The 25,472-nt window shown below is 43.6% G+C and overlaps 1 protein-coding gene across 2 annotated transcripts in view; it reads right to left on the reverse strand.

The window, feature by feature from the left end:
* Positions 1-25,472, reverse strand: part of SDK1 (sidekick cell adhesion molecule 1) — a 1,012,418-nt gene that overhangs the window by 44,236 nt on the left and 942,710 nt on the right. The gene's annotated exons all lie outside the window — the stretch shown is intronic.

Raw genomic sequence — 25,472 nt, forward strand, 5'->3', positions numbered from 1 at the left:
TCAATTTTGGGTTTCTTGAAAAATACAAAGTGGCAGTCTTGGACAGGAATACAAGGAGCAACTTGGTGAAAGTCACAACGGGAATAGTGAATAGGAGTCAAACTTTATCACTGCAACTACGTAGAACGGCTTTTCTAAAAAAAAAAAAAAAAAGAATGGGTTCAGCAGGGAGCATCCCATCTCTACTAGTGAAAGGCTCAGGGCAAGAGGTACTAGGGACCGGTCACTCAAGTGCATCCCAAGCATCTTGCCCAGGGAGAATTTTGAGATTTTTTTTTTTTTTTAATTGTTTATCTCGCTTGGAGAGAAAAATAAATATCTCCAGTTTTGTGCCATTACTTACAGGAGACAATGATGAAGGAATTTTCTTGATTCTGTATAATCGACAAGAGTATGAGACCGACTGTTCTGCATTAACATAATACTACAGCTCTCCCTCCGTATTCGCGGGGGTTAGGTGCAGAGCTGGCCCGCAAATAGCAAAAAATCGCAAATACGTTTTTGGGCCGGCTCCGACTCACCCCCGCCTCCCTCCTGCGATCCCAGACCTTACCTGGTGGTCTAGCAGTGACGCGGGGCAGGAGCGATCTTCCTATGCTCCCGCCCCGTGCAAAGCCGTCATCAAAATGGCTGCCATTAGTTCCCATTGTAGTCTGATTCTTTGGAACTTTAATGGACTCTATCTTTTTGATTTTCCCCATTGCTTTTACCATATTTTGTATTGAATCTAACCCGTACTTAATTTGGAGAGAGGATCACAATAAAGGTGTTTCTAGTTTCCAAAAGCTCTTCTTATTTAGAAAAATAAGTTAGTGCTGCTGTGTAGAGCCTCATCAGACCCATGCATGCATCACAATAATGCAGGCGAAACATGAATACCCTCTATCAGGGTATTAACCAAAAAGAAATCAGATATCTTCAAATAATACAAAACACTGCAATTAAACTCCTCTACAAGGCTAAAAAGTATGACCCCCTTCACTTCATTACTAAAACACGCTCACTGGCTGCGCATAGCCCATCGAATCCCCTTCAAAATCTTACTCCTTCTTTTCAAGATCAAACATGAAAACTCTCCGACATTTATTGATAGACTTTTAATCCCTCACACTACCTTTGTGGCTACTACGATCAACACAACAAAATCTCCTTTCGATCCCTCCACTTCGGCTTTTATTTTATGATACTACAGGCAAAACCATATTCTCTATTGTAGCTCCTTCCTTTTGGAATGCGCTTCACCATATCAGACAAGAAGCATCATTACATTACATTACATTAGTGATTTCTATTCCGCCATTACCTTGCGGTTCAAGGTGGATTACATCCAAACTAAAACAAAATTACATTCAAAATTTGAAGGAATAGAATAGGCGATGACATAGAATTTTTAAGGTAATATATACAGTGGTACCTCGGTTTACGAGTGCACCGGTTTGCGAGTGTTTTGCAAGACGAGCAAAACATTTGCAAAATCGGTGCCTCGGAAACTGAGCATGGCTCGATTTACGAGCACACACCCCCGCCCCTGCCTCGAACCGGCACCACCCCCGCCACGATCCGACCCCCCCGACATGATTGGGCACCCCCCCGCCACAATCCGAACCCCCCCCCCGCCGCTTCTTACCCTCATCTGGGCACTCTTGAAGATCGGCCTCCTCATCTGCTGGGCCGTGAGCATCTGAGCATGCTCAAGGCCTGCGAGTTCACGTTCACGTTCAGAACGTGAACTTGCAGGCCTTGAGCATGCTCAGATGCTCAAGGCCCAGCAGACGAGGAGGCCGATCTTCAAGAGTGCCCAGATGAGGGTAAGAAGTGGCGGGGGGGGTGCCCAATTGTGTCGGGAGGATGTCGGATCGTGTTGGAGGGGTGCCCAATCGTGTTGGGGGGGGGGTCAGATCGGGGTGGGGGGGGTGCCGGTTCGAGGCAGGGGGGATGCCTGATCGCAGGGGGGGCCTTCGAGGGGAGCAATGCCGGTTCTCGGGGGGGGGGGGGGGGAACGCATCAAAGCGAGTTTCCATTATTTCCTATGGGGAAACTCGCTTTGATAAACGAGCATTTTGGATTACGAGCATGCTCCTGGAACGGATTATGCTCGTCATCCAAGGTACCACTGTATTGGGTAAAGAGTTACCAAAGGGAAGTGGTCTTTAGGAGATAAGAATAGGGTGAAATTATGGGTTTTAGATAACGTTTGGTAGATAAAAGAGTATTAGAGAGATCTAAGGGTAAATAGAGTGTTGGATATTGGGTTGGAATTGGTTGTGCTGGATAGGTTTTATGTGTTTTTTGAAGAGTATGGTTTTAATGTCTCTCCTGAAGGCTTTGTAGTCTGTCGTCGAAGATAACAGAGTGGTGATTTGTCTGTCCAGTTTAGCTGCTTTGGAGGCTGTTAGGTTATCAAAAAGTTTTTTTCGTTACCAATTTTCATTACCAATATATAAGTCTAATTTAAAAGCCGAAATTCTTTTCCCACAGGGAGTATAGAGCTCTTTTTATCCCTCCCTTTTATGTGGTCCTCTTTTTATTTTTAATTTGAATATTGTATTTTATTCCCATCCCCCCCTTATGTTTCCTGTCACTATGTTTTTCTGTTTATATATTTCAGTCTGATTTTTTTCTCCCCTGTTTTTATTATGTTTTAAAATTTTGTTGCAGACCGCCTCGACGGTTCGATTGGCTGTATATGAAAGAATTAATAACCAGCCCGGACAGCTTATGAGGGAGGGTGAGTTTTAAAATCACTGCACAGGATTACAAAAATGTCTTCAACTTTGCACTGCAACAAGAGCAAAACAGCAGCGTTGTAGCTCAGAAACGAATTTAACTAGGACTACCACTTTAATGGAAAGCCTTCACCAGGGGGCGCCCTCACAGCACCTATCAAATCCTTTCATGCAGCAGGACTAGATTACCTCAACATTGTTCCCAACAGACAGTTGCCAATAACGTGAACGAGAATGCTAGACAGAGCTGCATAGCAATCATCATATACATTTTACTTTACAGAAAATCCTAAAAATCTGTCCAATGTACACTTGATGTGCCAATCCTCTCTGCACAGAATCAAAATTCAAGATTGTACAGAACAGACGCAAAGCATCCTGGGTGATGGGGGATGGTAAGAGGCCAAAAGGAAGGGCAATATGGTTAGCGCAGCAGGCTGAGAGCCACTGTGGCTCCTTGTGACCTTGGTCAAATGACTTTCCTTTCATTTAAGCCCTTCCGAAACAGGGAAATACCCACTTCAGTTCTTTTAGTTAGGCTATTCTCAACCCATAAGTCTGTTTTCTTTATTTCTGTTCCCATTCTTTAGCATTCTCTTCCAAATGAGATACATTGTGAACTTATTTATCCAAAATGTAGGTCTCTTTTGAAGACCTATCTTTTTGGTTTAGCTTTCCCATCGATTACTTAATTTATGGAAGAGCCTGCTCGAGGCAACTATTTAATATTATTTTATTCTTTATTTTATAAGGTTTTATTTTAACCTTTAACCGTTTTACTTATTATAACGGTGTTCTTTTTATATATTTTTGTAAACCACATTGAAGTGATAGCAAAGTGCGGTCTATAAATACTAATAAACATATACAAACACTTTCAGCTAGAAATGATCAAAACAAGGACCAAAATCCAAAAGAGTGAACCTTCCCGTTTTGATCTATTCTCTGTTTCAAGCCCTGAATTTATTCAGCTGATCTAAATCGGTGGTCCCCAACCCTGTCCTGGAGGACCACCAGGCCAGTCGGGTTTTCAGGACAGCCCTAATGAATATGCACGGAGCAGATTTGCATGCCTGTCACTTCCATTATATGCAAATCTCTCTCATGCATATTCATTAAAGCTAGCCTGAAAACCCGACCGGCCTGGTGATCCTCCAGGACAGGGTTGGGAACCACTGATCTAAATGATTCTGCAGCTCGACGGATAACAGAACTCCGTATGCATCGAGTAGTACTGTCTCATGGGATATCGGTGCACGACACGTTCTCTATTTCAAAGATGTACACAGGAGTAGAAAAACTTTGCGTCCGCAAAACCTTGTCAGCTAGGGTGTGCCTATTGGTATCAAGGATCATGGACTTTTCATCCCATATGGTGATCTTGGGGGTCAGGTTGAAAATTCAAGTGTATGCACACTGAAGAGATGGAAATGCGTGCATGTGGTTTTACTGGGGTAATTTTCAAAGTGCAAGCGTGCTCGCACTTTTCACTATGTGGCAGCTGTAAAATGACCTCCTAACCTGCAAACTATTTAACGTAATGTACCCTGCTAGGACAGCCCATTCCCATAAAAGAAGTTTCACAGAATCGCCACCAAATAAATCTGTGCCTTAGGAAAATAATGTGATCAATGTGCTCTTATGTGAATTAGTTTTAGTTTTGCATTCGGGAGCAATATTGGCTCATGAGTCTGAAAGCAATGTGTCTATCAGCTCAGACAGGACTGACAGTCTTAAGCACTCTGTCATCAGCAGCAAAGACAGCTGGCAGCTGGTATATTCTTTGCTGGTGTTATCGCTCTGACCACATTGGAGAAACACTGAGATACAAGAAAAACAGGTAATTTCCTATAATTAGATTTTAAAATTCAAACGAGTACAAGGATAATACAATATAGTGGTAATTTCCTAACAGGATGGCAACGTGAAATATATAACAAGGTGCCTAGTTTATACCTATTTAAAAAGGCTACTCCAAATGGATCAAATAAAAATAGTCACATATGACACTCCCACCAGCCTATATAATCACAAACAACTTTTTAAACAGACCATCGTTTATGAGAACAAAAATAATCCTATAATAACATCCTCGAGTCACTGACTTTATGACCTCCTCGGTCAACTATAATCCCTGGTTCATAGTAATTCAAATGGTATATCGGTGTTAAGTTTTCATGTCTCTGTGCAGCTTAAAACACAAACGTCCACTTGAACAAGGATATTATTTGAAAAAAAACAAAATTCTACAAAGTAACGCCTAAATGTAGGCAGGACAAAGAAGTGAACTTAGGGCCACATTCTGTATAGGATGCTCATGCTTCACCCACTGGTACAGCCAACGTAAGGAAGTTCTTCTTCACCCAGAGAGTGGTAGAGAACTCGAACGCTCTTTGGAGTCTGTTATAGGGGAAAACACCCTCCAGGGATTCAAATAGGGGAAAACACCCTCCAGGGATTCAAGACGAAGTTAGACAAGTTCCTGCTGAACCAGAACGTACGCAGGTAGGGCTAGTCTCAGGGCGCTGGTCTTTGACCAGAGGGCCGCCGCATGAGCGGACTGCTGGGCACAATGGACCACTGGTCTGACCCAGCAGCGGCAAATCTTAGGTTCTTATGCTCTGTTTGCTATTATGTGCCAAGCAAGCAAAGCAGCACACCAATTTTAGAGACCAGCATCTAGCATATACATGCCATTTTGTGACATCATTCACACGGCTACTCTATAAATCAGTGCAAGTAATGCGTGCTTTAACAAGCTCATAATTGAAAACAATCAAAATTAATTGGGAGATCGCTGCCTATTTTCTTAGGTGCAATTCTACAAAAGATAGGGCTAGATTCACTAAAGTCCACAAATTGATCCTATTCGTGTCCTATCCATTTCCGAGTCATTCTGGCCAATCGATTCTGTACACTTGCCCATGCAAATGATCAAATCATAAACATGCCCCCATTCGTACACACGTCTCGCTGTAACATCAATCGACGCGCGTGTGCACTGTATCCTTGATGGTTTTGAAGCACATAACGCATGCGCTAGATCTTTAGGACTTCACTGCGTAGAAATGGAGCGGGGTTTAATCGCGGACACCATTGGCGAGCTCTGAATGCGCCTACCGCAAAGCATTGTTGTCGTAAAAAAGGCAATATAAGAAGTATTTCTTACCAACTGTTATTTTTCTGAAGTGCTGTTGCAAGCTGTGACCGTAGCTTTTAGAAAAATTTGTTGGAGAGCTTTAAGGAGAAATAGCATTGGAGGTTTGTGAGCGAGCTGTGGAATTCTCCGAGTTCGTCCTTTTTTTACGGATCAATCTCAAAGTTTATTGTGCGCTTCCAAACAGGTTAACATTTCTCTCAGGAAAAGTTAAGTTGCTAAAAGGCCCAATAGTTAACAGTAGTTGAATGCGCTGGGATCAAGCGTTGTTATCTACAGCCTACGAATCCCAGGAGGCTTTGCAGCTCTTTCTGCCGTGAACCACAAAGCAACCAAAGGCGACCCCCGCGATGTCAAATGCACGCAACAATGTAGCATGAAGGAAAGGGGGGGGGAGGGATAGCTGTTCCTTAAAAGTTTTTTAGATTTTTGTGTTTTTTAAAAAAAATTTTGGCATTGATATATGAAATGTACAATGCGCAAGGAGAGCACGGGGATAATCCACGATTTTCTCGCCACATGCATTACAAATCCGAGATTCACTCCTGCGCTCGCTATGCACATTCCAATAAAAAGCAAAAAAATATTTCTAACGCTTACGTACATGAAAGTTTACATAAATTTAAAGTTTAGATATATTTTGGATTTTTTGCGGGGCAGATATATATTTTTAATGGGGTTCTTAACATGCACGCAGCAGTTGCTAGGCAGGAATTGTTGGCGAGGATGTAAAGCGACTGGTCTTCTGCAGTCGAAACGTTTTGGAACGGAAAGGCCAGTCGGTTTGGATGAAATGGTTTCATGAATCGATGCCTTAAGAAATTTACATGCCTTTTTACTCATTTGCATGCGCAGATCGGATCAGGTATGGATAGGGTCTGGAGCAGGGGTAGGGAACTCCGGTCCTCGAGAGCCATAGTCCAGTTGGGTTTTCAGGATTTCCCCAATGAATATGCATTGAAAGCAGTGCATGCAAATAGAACTCATGCATATTCACTGGGGAAATCCTGAAAACCTGACTGGAATACAGCTCTCGAGGACCGGAGTTCCCTACCCCTGCTCTAAAGGACTTGGGCGTCTTTAATGTAGGCCTTTAAAACCCTGGCCTACGTTACAGGCATCTAGGTTTTAAGTTAGACACAGTTCTGTAATAGGCGCTTACATATAATTGAGACGACATAGGCGCCTATCTTTTTAGACACTATTTGCAGAATTTCCCCCCTACTGTATAAGTGTCAGTGCCCACAATCCAGGCATTCCCTGCAGGATTTGTGCCAGTATTTTATAAAGACACCTAGGTGTCTATATGTCTTTCTAAGATGGGCTATAAAAAGGCTCCTTCCTGCCCCCTAAACCTAGCTTCTTGAAGCAGAACACATAAGGTGCATAAGACAGAACAATCTCCCAATGTATCTTTTTAACTTGTGTGAAAAGAAATGAAAGCAATTTTTCTAGTAGAAGCTCCTATGTTACTTAAAAGAAATTTTCTTTGTTTAAAACATGTATCACTAATGAACTCCTGAGCTGTGTACACATCTGATTTTATTAAACATAGTCACTGCAGCTGAAATATTTAACATGATTCCACTATTTGGGTCTTCAGAGCAAGAGGGATCCCCATTTGCTTTTGCCCCTTCAGGTTTCACCACCAAAATGGCTGTTGGGATGCCCTACGTCAGCCCCACGAGACTGCCGTGGGAGGTCCCATTGGTCATCTTGCAATTGTAAGCAGCAGCAAATTTCCAATTCCTCCTGCTTTCGTTGTTTCCAATCTCAAAAACAGACTCCGGGACCTCCTGTGGCAGTCATACGAGGTTGCCGAATAAAGTCCTGCTAGTCATTTTGGCTATGGAACCAGTGGGGGCAAGAGTGACTGGGGATTGCTCTTGTCCTGAAGACCCATTAAACCACCAGGTTTAAAGGTAGGACCAGGGAGGGTCTTTGGGTGGTGAGAGGGATGGAGGGACTGGAGGTGGGTGGGCAGCAGCAGTGGTGGGGAGGGTGATCATGACACAGGGATGGGGGCTGCCAAGAGTGATTGCAGGAGGAGAGGGTTTATTTTCATCTTCATACGAAACACACTAAAAATTCTGGTTGCTGGTTCTGGTTCAGTTGAAACTGAGAATCCCAGTTTCAGTCAGTCTCTAAGCTTCCTGCTCCATTCTGCTCCCTTGGATGTGGAACACTTAGCAACACTTTTCTATTGCAAAATCTTCCCTTATGATCACATTTCTTACTTCTTCTGGCATGTTGTGTCATTGAGGATTAAGCTGAGGCATTAGCTTAAACATTGTAAGTCCTTACTCTCCTCTCTTAAACACTTAAAACCCTTACTTTCCTCTCTTAAACTCTTTATCTCTCCATAGAAACAGACATAGAAACATGATGGCAGATAAAGGCCAAATGGCCCATCCAGTCTGCCCATCCGCAGTAACCATTATCTCTTTCTTTCTCTGAGAGATCCCACGTGCTTATCCCAGGTTTCTTGAATTCAGACACAGTCTCTGTCTCCACCACCTCAACAGGGAGACTGTTCCAAGCATCTACCACCCTTTCTGTAAAAAAGTATTTCCTTAGATTACTCCGGAGCCTATTACCTCTTAACTTCATCCTATGCCCTCTCATTGCAGAGTTTCCTTTCAAATGAAAGAGAGTCGACTCATACGCATTTACATTACATAGGTATTTAAATGTCTCTATCATATCTCCCCTCTCCTGCCTTTCCTCCAAAGTATACAGATCTCCACTCTTCCTTTTCCTTATCCTTGGCCTCTGAGGGGGAGGACCAAACTCCTTAGGGGCCCTGGGTGGGAAGCCCACTGTTAGATCTTTTACATCTGTGGATTCCCTTTTGGGAAGAAAGGCTCCAAACACTTCCCTATATTCATTTTCCTTCCTACTGGGATCTACCAGACTAGTCCACATCCTCAATGGAATCCTCTTTGAGTGGCATTACTCTGGAGCAAGGACCCTAAATGTTCAGCCTGTAGCATCAAGGAAGGAGAAATTAGGTCTTACTTTCTAATTTTCTTTCATTGAGTCTCGCCAGACCAGTTTAGAACCTGTAGCTTACGCTCATCTATCAACAGATGCAGACAGAGAAATAAAAATGTCCTGCAAATATGCAGCATTAGATCCTCTAAATTCTGATCATCTTTCTTCTTTTTCTTTTCTTGTTTTCACTATGGATCTAAATTTGCTGATCAGTGAAAAAAAATTAGCAAAACTAAACTATAAAATTGCATGAGGACAGCAACCATCTCCGCTGAACCTATCTGATGAGATGCAATCAAAGAAAATTAGCAGGTAAGGTTTTTAAAAACTTTATTTTCTCCCTTTTTATCATCTTTACCAGAACCTGTGGGATTACATTACATTACATTAGGGATTTCTATTCCGCCATTACTTTGCGGTTCAAGGCAGTTTGCAAATGGATTGTCCGGAGATTAGAAGTATTTAGGGAGTAGTTTGTACATTTCTTTGAGTTGCTAAGGATTACATCCGAGTTGTCATGATATTGGAAATACATATGTAGTAGTTGCAGGTGATGCTTGGGACATTCTTGATTGTGTTAGTTCAGTTTTATGTGTTTTTTGAATAGAAGGGTTTTTATTTCTTTCTTGAAGGTTTTGTAGTGTGTGATCGTGGTCAATAGGTTGTAGAATTGTGGGTCAAGTGTTGCAGCTCGAGTGGCTAGGAGGTTGTCGTAAGCAATCCTTACGATGGGAGGGATTCTGCAACCCCTCCCTGCTGTAGCATTTCTGCTCCAAATGTACAACCACATTCAGTCTGTAGGGTTTAGTAAACATTTGCAGTGCCCACTGCTCTGCAAATGCCACTTAGGGATAGATTCTACAAATGGGGTTGGTTTTGGTGGTTAAAAAAATGGCCGCTAATCAATCACGTAACAGTGCCATTTATAGAATAGCAGTGAAAGGTAGGCCAGGATTTTAAAAGCCTACATTTTCGGCACCTACCTTTCATGAGAATCATTGCCACAGAGGCGCCTTATGACACCTAATGCCACTGTAGGCGTTAACCACGCCTATAGTGGCATTAGGCGTTGTAAGGCATCTCAGTAGGAAGGATAATGGCGGCCTTTTTGGAGGTGCTTTAGGTGCCTCCATTTTTCTTTTATAATGATATTTTCATTGTTTTTTAATTGGCACAGTCAATTAGTGCACCGATTAAACTAATTAAAACCAATTAAGTTAGCTGGTGGTAGAGCTTTGGGCGCAGTTTTTAGAATTGGGTCCTTAGTGCCACCATATGGAGTTCTGCTCATGATATGGTCATATCTCTAGTGGCATGTCTATGTCATGTCTGTCTGTCTGTCCAAGTTAGATTGCAAGCTCTTCCAAGCAGGGACCATCTATAAATGTCAAAATGTACAGTGCTGTGTATGCCTTTCAGCGCTATATAAGTGATTGACAGTAGTAGTAGTGGTGGCATGAGCTCTTAAACCTTTAAGTTGCTTAGCTTTGAGAATATAAACGGAGGGAAAAGTCTTCTTGAGCCACCAAGAAATAGGAGCTTTAGAGCAGGAGTAGGGAACTCCGGTCCTCGAGAGCCGTATTCCAGTCGGGTTTTCAGGATTTCCCCAATGAATATGCATGAGTTCTATTTGCATGCACTGCTTTCAATGCATATTCATTGGGGAAATCCTGAAAACCCGACTGGAATACGGCTCTCGAGGACCAGAGTTCCCTACCCCTGCTTTAGAGGCTGCTTGACTTTTTCTGCTTCCTCTAAATATTGGTCCCATTCCTAACTATTTTCAAAAGCAGTCTATGTTTCCTATTGTTACACCAAGGCTTCAATCTGGCCTCTTCTGAAAAATGGAAACTGGCCACAATTTAACCTCATTGGAAGGATTCGCATTCTGACTGTTCTAATTCACTAACTTACTACCCAATATTTCAGCTCTCTTTCATATCCAAACTGACTGAAAGGACTGTTGCTCAGTGACCTTCATCGTTCTTGGATAAATCACACGCTCTACACCCCTGTCAAACGGGTTTCTGTTAATACTTTTCAACTGAACACATCTTACTGGCCCTTAGATGGTAGCAGGGAAATGTTTCTCCTTTTTCTTGATCTTAGCTCTGCATTTGCATAATGTCCTTAAATGCCCACATTCTGTTAGGTTCCCCCAGTCTCCAATTCATTTTCTTCAGCTGGTTCAGACACCAATTCATGGTATATTGAAATATGACAGTGTTATTCTCTTCTTAGGAATGGAGATAGAAGGGGTGATAGTAATATCTTGACCTCAGAGTTGCCTTCATAAAACACACATTGTGGAGCAACATAATAAAATCAGTAGACAATGCCAGTCTAGCTCCCATGTGATCCTCCCAGAGTTGATAAGGATTTCCCAAGGGAGCCCATATAAAGCACACTCTGAGTCGAAGCTGCTGCTATGTTATTTGGATCTGAATCAACAATTGTAGGCTGATGAGTCAAAATGGCTGCCGCTCCCACACTTTCTGACTGAAGAGTGCAGGACCGTGAGGCCAATGATGGCAGCTGTCCCTCTGGGACCAAAAGGAGCTGCTCCTGCTCCTGTCTGATGGCCTTCAAAACCAGCATATTTGTACTGCTTTACAGAGTTGTGGTGTGCTCAACAGCAGGATCTTTGTTCACTCTGCTGGAGCCTCCATCTTGGCCTAAGAATCTAACCATACTGAACTGGGCCCTGTAGAGTAAAGTTGTTGAAAAGACACTGCCTGAAATCAACTGCCTGGACCAGGAGTACAGCAAACTGCTCCTGAAGACGCTACAACAAACTTGCGTGCCCATAAGACAGTGGTGATAAAGAAGATACTCCACTCTCTAAACCACAGGTGTCAAAGTCAGTCCGTGAGGGCCGCAATCCAGCCGGGTTTTCAGGCTTTCCCCAATGAATATGCATGATATCTATTAGCATACAATGAAAGCAGTGCATGTAAATAGATCTCATGCATATTCATTGGGGAAATCCTGAAAACCCGACTGGATTGCGGCTGTCGAGGATTAACTTTGAAACCCTTCTCTAAACTATCACCCAACTGACCCGTATGAAGCGCCATTCTCAGTCTTGCTGTTTCCAAAGTGATAGTTATACATATCTATATTTTTTTAATTGAGAAAAGTGATGGGGAGGGTGACTCAAATTCCTCTGAGTAACCTCCTACTCAAACTAAAATCACCTTCTTTCATTTTTTTTATACACTGGTCAAGATTCAAAATGATCTAACTGGCCAGAAATAGGGGCTATCTGCTAATTTTCAATAGGACTTAACCAGTTTTCACCACTGAAAATTAGAGGATAGACACATGAAAACTACTTTGGGGGCTGATAGTCAGCATTTATGTATCTCGTAATATTCTTATGTATCTCGTAATATCATGACAATTCTTATGTAATCCGCCTTGAACAGCAAGGTAATGGCGGAATAGAAATCACTAATGTATAATGGCTGCATAAGAAGGAAAAGGCCTGCTTTATTGAACCACGTTAAGCCTTTCTTTTTCTAAATAGTGATGATTAATTGAGAGCTCCTTATCTTTTCCTTTTTGTTTCTCCACTGTATTGAGGTCAAATAAGAGCTTAAAATAATTATGTTTAAAGATCTGATTTTCATTTAAGTAATTTAATAAACCTAAAAGAACACCTTTTGGCCTTTTAGGGGGGGGGGATTTACTTGTGTTGTTATTCAATGCTCTGATTTTCTGTAACAAGAGGTTATCTTGTGATGAGTTTGAAAAAAATCAATAAATATATAAAAAATCACTAATGTATAATGTAATGCAATTTAACTGTCCAGAGCAATTTCATGAATGAGACCATATAAAACACAATCCTATATTTATGTGGCAACCCATGGCTGGTGAAGTTCTACTACCAATACTACACAGCGCTGTACATTTTGACACTTCTAGAAGGTCCCTGCTCGGAAGAGCTTACAATCCAACTTGGACAGACAGACATGACATATAGGGCTGGGGTAATGTTAACCACCAACACAGGCTTCAAAGGAGCTCAGAAACCGCTCCCATATAAAACTGAAGTATATATACAAATTCTTCACAGTCCCCAAAGGCTGATGGGCATCCAAGAATCAGTTTGGAGAAGCATAAAAAAACAGACTAAAACAGTAGGCAGGCGCAGTAAGGACTGGGCAGGGATCTAGAATGTCTCACCTAGCTAGTGGAAAAGAGCTTACCAGGGTAAGTACATAATCTCTTTTTCCAGTGTAATAGGTGAGACATTCTAGACAGATGGGATTTACAAAAGCAGTCTCCAAATAGCTAGGGTGGGCTTTCTGCACCAATGAGCCAAAGACAGAGTCTTGTCATGCCACCACAGTCACTTCCATAAGACTTGGAAAACGCGTAAAGAGAAGGCCACGGTGCTGCCCTGCAAATCTCCTCATAGAAGACAGCTCAAGGTGCGGCCCATGAAGAAGCCACACTTGTGGAAGAATGTGCCTTGACGAAAACAGGAGACTGTTTCCCAAAAAGAATGTAGGCTGACGAAATGGCTCTATGGATCCATCTGGAAACTGTGGTCTTGGAAGTGGGAGCGCCCTGCTTAGCTGAATGATGCACAAACAAATGATCAGAGCGACTAAACTCGTTAGCGACCTTCAGATAACACGGAAGAACTCTGCGCACATCCAGTTTCTTCAGCAGTCGATCATGTGTCCTGAAACCAGTAGGCTGAAAGGCAGGCATCTGCACTTCCTGATTAACTTGGAGAGCCGTAACCACCTTTGGCAGGAAGGAAGAAACTGTTCACAGGAAAAACCTGTCTCTGAAATACGAAGGAATGGTTCTCTGAAAGACAGAGCCTGTAGTTCTGACACATAATAAAAAGGAGAGAGCAGAACCAACACTCCTGCGGGCACGCAGGCAGAAGGAAAGAACTGTAGGTGGAGCTAGAGAGCCCAGTGAAGTATAACAGAGGCAGAGTGAAAAATCTGGAGTGGATTCCTTCTGCAGCAGCACGTGGCTATGGGGAAATAACCCATCTATCTAGAACATCTCACCTATTGCACTGGAATAAGTGTTATCATACTGAAACAGACATAGTTGTAACAACCCTACACCCATGTAGAATGAAAGGGCACTAAAGGGAAGAGAGCACACACATGTAGGACCATACCAAATTATAGCTGTGCTCGGTGTGACTTGCCCACCGACACCTACCAATGCCAACAGGAAGAGATGGTGGACTGGGAAAAATGCTTGTACCCTTCCATATCTACACGTTATATGAACGCATTGTTCATACACCCCCTCGGTGCAATGCTGCACATACAGTGCTCCCCCGTGAATTTGCGGTCGGTGATTCACTGTCTCGGTCATTCGCGGTATTTTCTGACCACGAATGACCGGGCAGGAGAGGGCAGCTGGAGCGCTGACGAGTGAAGGAACTCACTCGCTGTATGCTCCGACCGCCTCTTCCTGTACTAAAGTGTCAAAGCAGCTCCTGATTGGTGAGACCCAACTTCAGTACAGGAAGAGGCGGTCGGAACATACAGCGAGTGATTTCTCTCACTTGACAGCACTCCGACTGCCCTCTCCTGTCTCCCCTGCCTAAAATCCGTATTTGCGGTTTTTCGAAATTCGCGAGGGGTTTTGGAACGGAACCCCCCTTGAATTTCAGGGGAGTACTGTATATGCGGCGGATGCCTATGAGAGTCAAGGATTTAGACATTTATCTATTAGTGGCTGCTAATTCATTCGCTGCCCATGAGCACAGGGTGGCTCTGTAGGAAAACAAAAGAACTAACGAAGCTTGGATGTCACGTCATTAAATCTCAAACGAAACTGTGAAATCCATATGCCATCATCCTCTTGTGTTAGTGCAGAAGTTTACAAAAAGACAAAAGAAACTTAGCCTGGAAGGAGTCCTGGGGGAAATGGGCCATGAGAGCAGTCATACTTATTTGCCCTGAAACCCTGAATATCCTGTCTCTATCTGGTCACCTCCATTTCTTGTTGACCCACTACGCTGACCTTGGCCTTTCATCCCAGGCTGCTCCACTGACGTGCCGTGAGTGAGGAGAGAACATTCTAATAAGTACGGTGGACAGCAGCTGCCGCCACCTATGAACAGACAGATACAATCTATTCTTCCAGCTCAGAGCGGTGCTTTGCTGTTCAGGTATTACAGGAGAAGCTGCACCAAACAAAAGCTTGATTTCACGGACAATTAAACAGGGTCTCCCCACTGAATGAAACTATCAGTCACTAACTGAGATTCCTGCTCTTCATGCCACAGAGCTCTAACAAAGCGGTGGTAGCCTCTGGCCTGCCCGCACATCAATTATTTAGTTTTTAAACAGCTGCCTTCCCTTAAAGGAGCCATGTTACAAAATCTTATAACAGAAAGAACTCTGGTGCCAGCAAATATTGAGATCCTGTTTCATCACTAGCTGGAGCTTTTTTACAATTTCGTTCTTTCCTACTCTGCTGTGTTTGAATAACCACAATCACCATGGATAAAGACAGGATGCCTTTTTATTTATTTATTTAATTCGATTTCTATCCCATTCTCCTCAAGAAGCCCAGAACCGATTACATAACAATTAACAACAAGGAACAGAAGACTAAGGCAATGGGGTACCGTGAGATGCATCTAGTTCAATTGCTCTGGATTAGCGGACACTTGGAGCCTGAGGCATGCACAGGGAGAGAGCCAGTGTGTGCACAGGGAGTCAATTGAACATCTATTAAGAATACAGTGGTTTGGGAATAAGTCTGAATGCTAGCTTCTCCTGAGGTGTCAGGTGAAGCGGTGGGTTTTTATTGCTTTTCTAAAGCTCAAAAGTCCATTAAGGGATTTGATGTTAGGAGGTAGTTGATTCCAGTACAGTGGTACCCCGGTTTACGAGTGCACCGGTTTGCGAGTGTTTTGCAAGACGAGTAAAACATTTGCAAACTTAGTGCCTCGTAAACCGAGCTTGCCTCGCTGTACGAGCGCTCCCCCGCCCCCACGATTCGGCATTCCCCCCCCCCCCAGCGATCCGGCATCACCCCCCCTAGCACGGCAATGACATCCCTTACCCCGACTGGGCACCAGTGCCGGTGCCCGAAGATCCTCCCTCTTCTGGTGCGGCCTGGGCTGGGCATTGCGTCGGAGATCCTCCCTCTTCTGGGCTGGGCCAGGCTGGATTGGCTTTGAGCATTTGCGCATGCTCAAAGTCTTCTGGACTCGCTCTCTCCGAGATTCTCAGATTCAGAATCTCGGAGAGAGCGAGACCAGAAGGCTTTGAGCATGCGCAAATGCTCAAAGCCAGTCCAGCCTGGCCCAGCCCAGAATAGGGAGGATCTCCGACGCACCGCCCAGCCCAGGCCGCACAAGAAGAGGAAGGATCTTCAGGCACCGGCACTGGTGCCCAGTCGGGGTAAGGGATGTCATTGCCGTGCTCGGGAGGGAGGGGGGAGAAATGTAGGATCACCGTGGAGGGGAAGCAACGCGAGTGGGGGGAGGATGCCGGTTCGCAGGGGGGGATGCCAGATCACGGGGAGGGGTATGGAGCAGCATTGGTGGCCTCAAGGGGGGGAATGGAGCAGTGCCGGTAGCCTCGGGGGGGGGAGGAGGTGGAACCAATCAAAGCGAGTTTCCCTTACTTCCTATGGGGAAACTTGCTTTGATATACGAGCAATTTGGTTTACGAGCATGCTTCTGGAACGAATTATGCTCATAAACCAAGGTTCCACTGTACTTTGGTAAGAAGTGAGAGTAAGACCTTCGTTTGGCACTTTCTAGTTGGAGGCTCCGACTAGGGGATATTTGAAGACGCATTTCCTCCTGGGAACGGAGGGGTCTGTTCGGGACATAAGGCGGGAGTTTGGCTGATATGTGTAAGGACTTGAACACAAGTACTAAGCCTTTGAAGATGCAGTGCTTGGCTATGAGTAGCCAGTGCCGTTGACACTAGCGCTTGGGATACTGAATCGCGGATGCAAAGGTTCATCGTAAACAATACGATGAAACCTTCTGCCCAAAAAACCTTTCTGGCCAAAAAAGCAAACAGGATATTAGGAATTATTACAAAAGGGATGGTTAACAAGACCAAGTATGTTATAATGCCTCAGTGTTGCTCCATGGTGCAACCTCATCTGGAGTATTGTGTTCAATTCTGGTCTCCTTATCTCAAGAAAGATATAGTGGCACTAGTAAAAGTTCAAAGAAGAGATACCAAGATGGTAAAGGGGATGGAACTCCTCTCGAATGAGGAAAGACTAAAACGGTTAGGGCTCTTCAGCTTGAAAAGAGATGGCTGAGGGGAGATATGACAAGTATAGAAAATCCTGAGTGGAGTAGAACAGGTACAAGTGAATCGATTTTTCACTCCATCAAAAATTACAAAGACTAGGGGACACTTGATGAAGTTACAAGGAAATACTTTTAAAACCAATAGGAGGAAATTTTTTTCACTCAGAGAATAGTTAAGCTCTGGAACGCGTTGCCAGAGGATGTGGTAAGAGCGGATAGAGTAGCTGGTTTTAAGAAAGGTTTGGACAAGTTCTTGGAGGAAAATTCCATAATCTGTTATTGAGAAAGACTTGGGGGAAGCCACTGCTTGCTCTGTATTGGCAGCATGGAACGTTGCTACTCCTTGGGTTTTGGCCACGTACTAGTGACCTGGATTGGCCGCCGTGAGAACGAGCTACTGGGCTTGATGGACCATTGGTTTGACCCAGTGAGGCAGTTCTTATGTACATGTTGGAGACACTTTATATTTTTTGCTGTCAGTCCGTTGAATAATGCATTGCAGTAGTCCATGTGGGAGAGGACGAAGGCATAGAGCAGTTGTGTAAAGTCTGGCTCAGAGAAATAGTTTCTTAATTTCCGTAGTTGTCACTTAGAACAAAGTCCAAGGTGTGGTAGTGATTGTAGCGTGAAGGTGGAGAGGTTGAAGATTTTTGCTTGTCTTTAAGCTGTGTCTTGTCCATTTCAGTTTATGTATTCCAGTAGTGGGCAGACACAAGTCAAGCTATTCCCAGTTTGTGTACTGAATAGCAAAGTGAGCAGGGCAAAGGTGAGGTTAAAAAGCATCTACTATGGTTGCTTCTCTGAGGGGGAAGAGTGCCAAATGGGAACAAGTCTTACAAGTTATTGTATATTTGCAGTCAGGGGAATTACCTGTGGCAGGTTACATGAGCCATTATCCTACCCCAGGTAATAAAATATCTTCCCATTGCTCAGTATAGGACTGAGCTGTAAAATGTCCTGCCAATAATTTTAGTCCACATTTTCAACACTCAGATTTTTCAGAATCCTCTATAATAAAACCCTAAGAGCGCATGCGCACTTACGATACCGTGATCCTTGCTGCCGTGGGGTCTGACTCCGTGCCGTATTCTATTTGTGGCACGTACGGCTGTTTGCGGCATGTGGCGCACGTGGCGGTTGGAAGCCGGCCTACACGAAAAAAACCCCGCTGCCCACAGGAAACAGGAAGTGAAGGACAGCCGCACATAGTCGCACAATCAACACTAATGTCCGTTTCGGGGGGGGGGGGGAGAAATCGAGCACCCTGGAGGAGGACAGGGAGAGAGTGTGAGCGTTGGAGATAGGCGCTGCTGCAAGCACCCCGGCAATGGGAAGAGGAGAGGGCCCGATGATAGGGAGAGACCGCTGGAATTGGTACTGCTGGACAGGGGGAAGGTAAAAGGAAGGGATAATGGCTACTATTGGACAGGGGGATCAGGGAAGGGGTGCTGTTGAACAGGAGGGAGGTAAAAGTTAGGGAGAAGCACTACTGCTTGACAGGGGGAGCAGGGAAGAGTGCTGCTGGACAGGGGGGAGGTAAAACCAATGGAGAAGGGGGGGAGGTAAAAGTAAGGGAAAAGGCCTACTGCTAGACAATGGGAGCAGAGAAGGGGGAGTGTTGCTGGACAGGGGGGAGAAAAAAGTAAGGAAGAAAGGCTGCTAGCATCCGTTAATGTAACGGGCTAAAAAACTAGTCTCATAATAAAGGACAACAAATCACCTATACTGGATGGACAGTCTAAGAATATGAATCTGCTAGCATGTGTCTAGAACATTAGTTCCCAACAGTCCTTGAGAGACACCCAGCCAATCAGGTTTCTAGGATGCCCATATCGACTATGAACCTGATTAGCTGGGTGTGGCCTAAGGACTGAGTTGAGTATCACTACGGTACTTCTGTGATATGTATGAATGTCAGACTACAGGGGTGTGTGGGATGAAAGGACAGTTCATGCACGATAGAGTCACGTTATTATGACCACCTCTGACATCAGGTCACACCGCCAATGAACAAACGCACGTGTCACGCACAGACTTTGTGGGTTTATAAGGTGGGATGTCAGCAAGTTGCCAATATAGCAACTATGGCTGTCATGGGGAAAAAGCATGATTTATCAAATCTTGAAAAAGGCATGATCGTCGGCTACCGGGCCAAGGGTGGCAGCATTTCGGGGGTGGCAGAGTTTGTGAACTGTTCACAGGCTGCTGTGGTTAAAGTGTATCGTGAGTGGACGAATGGAACCTTTTCAACGAACTGATGTGGTAACTGTGGGACAATGAACCATCGATGCGAGAGGTGAACATCGGCTGTGCAGGTTGGTGCAGACAGACTGGCATGCTATCATGAAGCAACTTACTGTCCAAATGAACCAGGGGGCTTCCAGATGTGTGTCCAAAATAACTGTGCAGCAAACCCTGTTGTGAATGGGGCTTTGGAGCAGATGGCTAGTGATTGCACCCATGCTCACAAGGGTTCATCGCATAAAATGGCTGCAATTTACATAGGAATACTGACATTGGATTTGCACCGACTGGCAGAGGGTTGCCTTCTCTGATGAGTCATGTTTTGAGCTCCATCGAACGGATGGACATTGGTGTGTCAGGCGTGAAACCGCTGAAAACAAATATCCAACAATCACTGTTGGATGTACACAAACTGGTGGTGGCAGCGTTATGGTCTGAGGAATGTTTCCTTGGTATGATGATTTGGGTCCCTTGATACCTCTGGAAGGAATTCTCAACCGATATTGGTATCTCTCCATCCTTGCCGAACACATATTGATGGTCTTCCCTAGGGCCAATCTTTCAACAGGACAATGCAATATGTCATACTGCCAGAATTGTTTGCGAGTGGTTCGCACAGCATAACCAAGACTTCCAGCTACTTCCCTGGCCTCTGAATTCCCCAGACCTTAACCCAATCCAGCACATTTGGGACCACCTTGATCACTATATTCGACGACTGGATCCACCACTATGCACCCGTCAGCAACTGTCGGACACACTGCAGTCTGCATGGCTCCAGATACCTCTAGCAACCACTCAACATCTTATTGAGTCACTCCCATGACATCTGGCTGCCATTCGTGCTGCCAGAGGCGGTTATTCTGGATATTAGCAGGTGGTCATAATAATGTGACTCGACAGTGTAAAATTTCAGTTTTATTGCTAAGGCAGACTCTTCTTTATATTTATCTATACTCCAAAGTTATGGATCTGTAAACTATTTCTGCCAGATCTCTCTCTCTGTTTAGCTGAAAACAATATTAAAATTCTGTTCAGCATCAGGAAGGATTTTCAGGTGGCATTGGTTAGGCTTAGTATTCACAGAAGACGTGCCACATGGCATGATGCAGATAACCTTGTTTTTTTTAAAGCAATGGAACACAGGAGAATAAGAACTTGTGCTTTGCCTTGAATGATGTCTATGATTAACAAAAAAAAAAAGCAAACAGACAGAAGGCAATTTGGGGGGCAGAAAGTCGAGCTTTAAGCATGAAGCCTCTGGAGAGTTCTGTGGAGAGCTAGAGCTGAAAAAAATTGAGTTGACATAGCTTTGAATGGTTTGTGTAATGAGGCCTTTAATGGAAAATAACAGAGATGCCAAACGATAAGGTAATGCTAAAGGATTTAAACATTGATAACACATGCAACTACTGTATATGGTTTTGTTTGCCTATTATACTATGATAGCTGTTGGTCACAAACAAATGGGATATTCTGTCTGCTATAGCCTTTCACTTGTTTCCGCAATTAGGATCAGGATTGATATGTGCAATGGAAGATTCAAATTTTTAAAAAGCAACATTTAAATTACTGTACACAGCTGTAAATCGATCCCATTTTTCTAGGGATTGGCAAGATACTTCCTGTACTCGGAGGGAAAGAAATGATCCTGTAACTCCAAGGGTAGGGTTACCAAAAAAGAGGATGGATTGAAACATCCGGGTTTTATTTCCACTGAAAGCAAGGAGGACGGAGAGAGACATCTAGGTTTACCTCCAATGAAAGCAATGGAAAGAAAACCTGGATGTCTCAATCCATCCTCTTTTTTCTGGCGCCATATGGTGATTTTATAAAAGGCTGCCTTGATACTGTTTCTCATAAGTGGCTTGAGGATGGTAAACTGGATCAGACATTGGTTGACTGAAAAGTGGCAGAAGGTTAAGATACTTTTATTTATTTTTTTAGATTAATTACCTTTTCGTGAAGAGATTCACCAAAAGCGGTTCACAGTTCGTTGAATAGCAATCGGGTACTCTTAAGTATTTTCCCTATCTGTCGTGACGGACTCTCAATCTGTGGTACCTACTGCAATGGTAGTGTTAAGTGACTTGCCCAGAAGCAGGCTGGGATCGAACTCAGAACTTCAGGGTGCTGAGGCAGCAGCTCTAACGAGCAGGCCACCTCCTCCACTCAGAAGAAACAAAGGTGAGTAGTGGAAAGCCTCTGGGATCAGGTGGTATAAAAAGATGAAGTGGTTCAGAGGAAGGCAACAGAAATGGTTTGGGGTTCGCACCAAGATGTATAAGAAAATACTTAAAGACCCGAATACAGTATGTACACTCCAGTCCTTCCCCCCTTACATGAGTCTAGCACCTCTCTTCCTTCCTCTCCAGGACCAGCCCCCCTCCCAAATGGATCTTAAGAGCACTTCTTTCCCTTTCCTCCAGCAATAGCCCCTCCTCCCCACATAGGTTCAACAATCTCTCTTTTCCCCCCAGCCCACATCCAGCCCGCCCTTCTCTTCAGCTCTAGCTCTGGAGCCAGACAACATCCTGCCCCTCACAGGACCAGCAGCTCAAGCAACCCCCCCCACCCCGCAAGTCCCCTCCCCCCCCGTGGTAAAAAAAAAAAAATTAGACCTGCAACTCCAGTAGCCCCGGGTCAGCCCCTCTATACCTTCCTCCCGACTCCATGCCTATTCGTACCATAGGAAGCTTCAGCGACCAATATAAATTTTCAAGGGCCTGCTTCTATGGCCTTCCTTTATCCAGGTCCCTCCTTCTGACTTTCGTACAGATTTCCCATCTTATTTTACACACACTCATTATGTAATTTGTAATTAGACATTCTGATTTTAAGTTTAAACTGATAACAGGGTATGAGAGGCTCTGGGAGAATATTCAGCAGCACTTATCTGGAGAGGGCCACTGAATGTTCCCTGTAATCGCTAAAGTCCTCCACTCAGTTTGACTGATAAAACACTCCAATGCCAAGAAATTAAAATATGTTCCCGAGCTTGGGAAAGGAGATGTGGGGGCGGGGCTGGGGAAGAACCACATGTCCTCTTTTCATGGAGAAGAAATCTGGTAACCCCAGGCAAGAACCCAAAGCCTGTCTGGCTGTTTCTGTGAGACCTGCAGCTGGCCCTGATCACACTACTACACACCACTTGCCCTAGTACTCACTCATATCCTTCCTTATGTTTGTTCAGTGTCCTCCACTCACGTTTGTGCCTTTTCTACGTGGATGAATGCTAAGTGAAGCAAACATGCCTATTTCCAGCAATAATACCTGTAGCATGAAAACACCAATAAACACAGTCCTTTTGTACTCTCAAAGAACCCCTAATTAGCTGGAAAATAAACACTAAATGTGCAATTTATAAACACTTAAGAATAGAGACCCTATGAAGTGTGCGTGTAAACGCTAACCACTAATCCTCTCCAAAATCGCTCAGTTTTTGTGAACAGCCTGTACGCACATACATTTCCAGACAATTTTAAAAGAAGTAATTTCTTCACAAAATCATTTCCTCAGCTGTTCTCAATGTAACTATCAGATCCAGCCGAAAGCCATCTGATGTCCTGGATGAACCTTCAGGTGTGCGCTTCCCAACACCCTCCAACATCCCCCTTCCATGGTTCATAGACAAAAGCGTGCGCCGACAACCCAGCGCAAAGAACTGAGCGCAAGGTGGAAGCGCGCCGAAGAAAAACAGTATTTTAAGGGGCTCCAACGGGGGTGTTGGTGGGGAACCCCTCACTTTACTTAAAAGAGATTGCGCTGGCGTTGTGGGGGGTTTGGGGGGTTGTAACCCCCCTCATTTACTGGAAACTTCACTTTTTCCCTCTTTTTTAGGGAAAAAGTGAAGTTTTCAGTATAATGTGGGGGGTTACAACCCCCCAAACCCCCCACAACGCCCGCACAATCTCTGTTAAGTAAAGTGTGGGGGGGGTTTCCCTCCCCACACCCCCCGTCGGAGCCCTTTAAAATACTGTTTTTCTTCATCGCGCTTCCGCCTTGCGCTCAGTTGTCTGCGCTGGGTTGTCGGCGCGCCTTTGTCGTTGCGCGCTTTTGACCTGTCACCCCCTTCAAATTAGATATCATATATGACTGGTTGTTCACAAATAAACTCTCCCTTAACCTAGAAAAATCCCGAGGCATGTTATTCTCTATCAAAAACACAGAATTCCTATCAGACAACATATCAATCAAATCAACACCTATTCATATGGATACCAAAATAAAACTTCTAGGCGTCACTATTGACAGGGAACTTTCTTTTCATGACCATATAAGTTCAGTTGTTAAAACCTGTTTTTTTAAATTACATATTATTCGATCTCTAACTTCTGTACTAGAAACCAGTTCAATCATTATTCTGGTTCATTCATTAGTAATTTCCCATTTAGATTACTGTAATTCACTCCTTAATGGTCTCCCTCAAAAAGAAATCAGACGCCTACAACTAATACAAAATACTGCAATAAAACTTATATATAAAATAGGTAAATATGACCATGTCACTCCTCTTTTAAAAAAAGAACATTGGCTCCCTGTCACTCATCGCATCACCTATAAAATTATCTTACTTTCCTTTAAAATAAAACTCTATCATCTGCCCTCGTTCCTAGATAAACTTCTCATTCCTCAAAGTTCTCCACGCACACTAAGATCAACCGACCAAAAACTTATTTTCATCCCCTCCTTAAAAGATTTCTACTATACACGGAAAGTAAACTTCGCAGTAACTGCACCTACTCTCTGGAACTCCCTACCACAGCATCTCCGTGATGAACTTCGACTTGACAAATTTAAGACTGGTCTTAAAACTTTCCTATTCTGTGATGCATTTAATAATCTTTAGAACTATTATTCTTCTTCTTCCTATTCACAACAATCTCTTTGACAAAGCAACCCCTCCCTTTATGTACTACCCAACCCCTACTATCTCCTTTCTTCTTTTCAAATATGTAACTTTACCCATCCCTTTATTTCACCCTCACATTCAAGTACGTCTGGTAATTGTTTGTCTTATTTTTTTTTATATGTTCACACATTTTTATTTTTTCTCAGTTTTCCCTATCTTTTTAATTCGATTGTTAACCGGCTAGATATTAATTTGATAGTTGGTATATCAAAATCAATAAAACTTGAAACTTGAAACTTCCACTGTCTACGTATTTACCTTTCTTTAGTCTACCCTATCCCCCCAGGTCTAGAATCTTCCCTACTCCCCCTAGAGAGCCAGTATCTCTCCTTCTCCTCCCTACCCTGCTTGAGCACTGGCCTGTGCTTAAAGGCCCCATGCCATGCCAAGAGTAACACTAAAGTGTCATGCAGCAATCTCAATGCTACCCTTAAATTCTGTCATCCTAAACAGATGCCTAGTCTGCTGAGTGGCAGGGTTGCCCCTTTTAGCAGTAGGCAAAACTTTTAAGAGCTCCCTTCACATCTAATCTAATCTTCATTTTATATACCGAAATCTACTCCTCAAGGAGCTCGACTTGGTTTACAGTTCGTTAAAAAATGAAACATAACAAGTAAAAACTGTGGGATAAAAACAGAAATTGGTTAGATTAGATGGATGGAAAAAGTTAGAAAAAAGTATGTTGAATTGCTTAAAATGACTCTACGACAGCTAAAATCAAATTAACTATTGTGAAAACAACCAGGTTTTTAAGTTTTTTCAAAATTGATATAATTGATCTACCAGTCTTAGAGAATCTGGAAGTCCATTCCAAGTTCTCACCAGTTTAAAAGTAAAAGATTTACTAAGCTTCCCAGTGCATTTAATACCTTTCAGAGAAGGAAATGCTAATTTGTGAATTGTTGTAATTCTTGAATAGCAGGATCTAAAGGAATTCCAACTAAGGGGAATCAAAGAGTCAAATATTCCATAAAGGAGTTTGAAAACCACACATGCACACTTGAACCGGAAGCCAATGGAGTTTTCTCAGCAATGGGGAACATGGTCATACTTTCTCTTTCCCAAAAATAAGTTTGGCCGCTGTATTCTGTATTAACTGGAGACGATCTAAGCTGTCCTGTTTAATACCCAAATAAATAGAATTACAGTAGTCCAACTGGG

This window comes from Geotrypetes seraphini, chromosome 11 (assembly GCF_902459505.1).
Source record: "Geotrypetes seraphini chromosome 11, aGeoSer1.1, whole genome shotgun sequence".
Classification (NCBI taxonomy): Eukaryota; Metazoa; Chordata; class Amphibia; order Gymnophiona; family Dermophiidae; genus Geotrypetes; species Geotrypetes seraphini.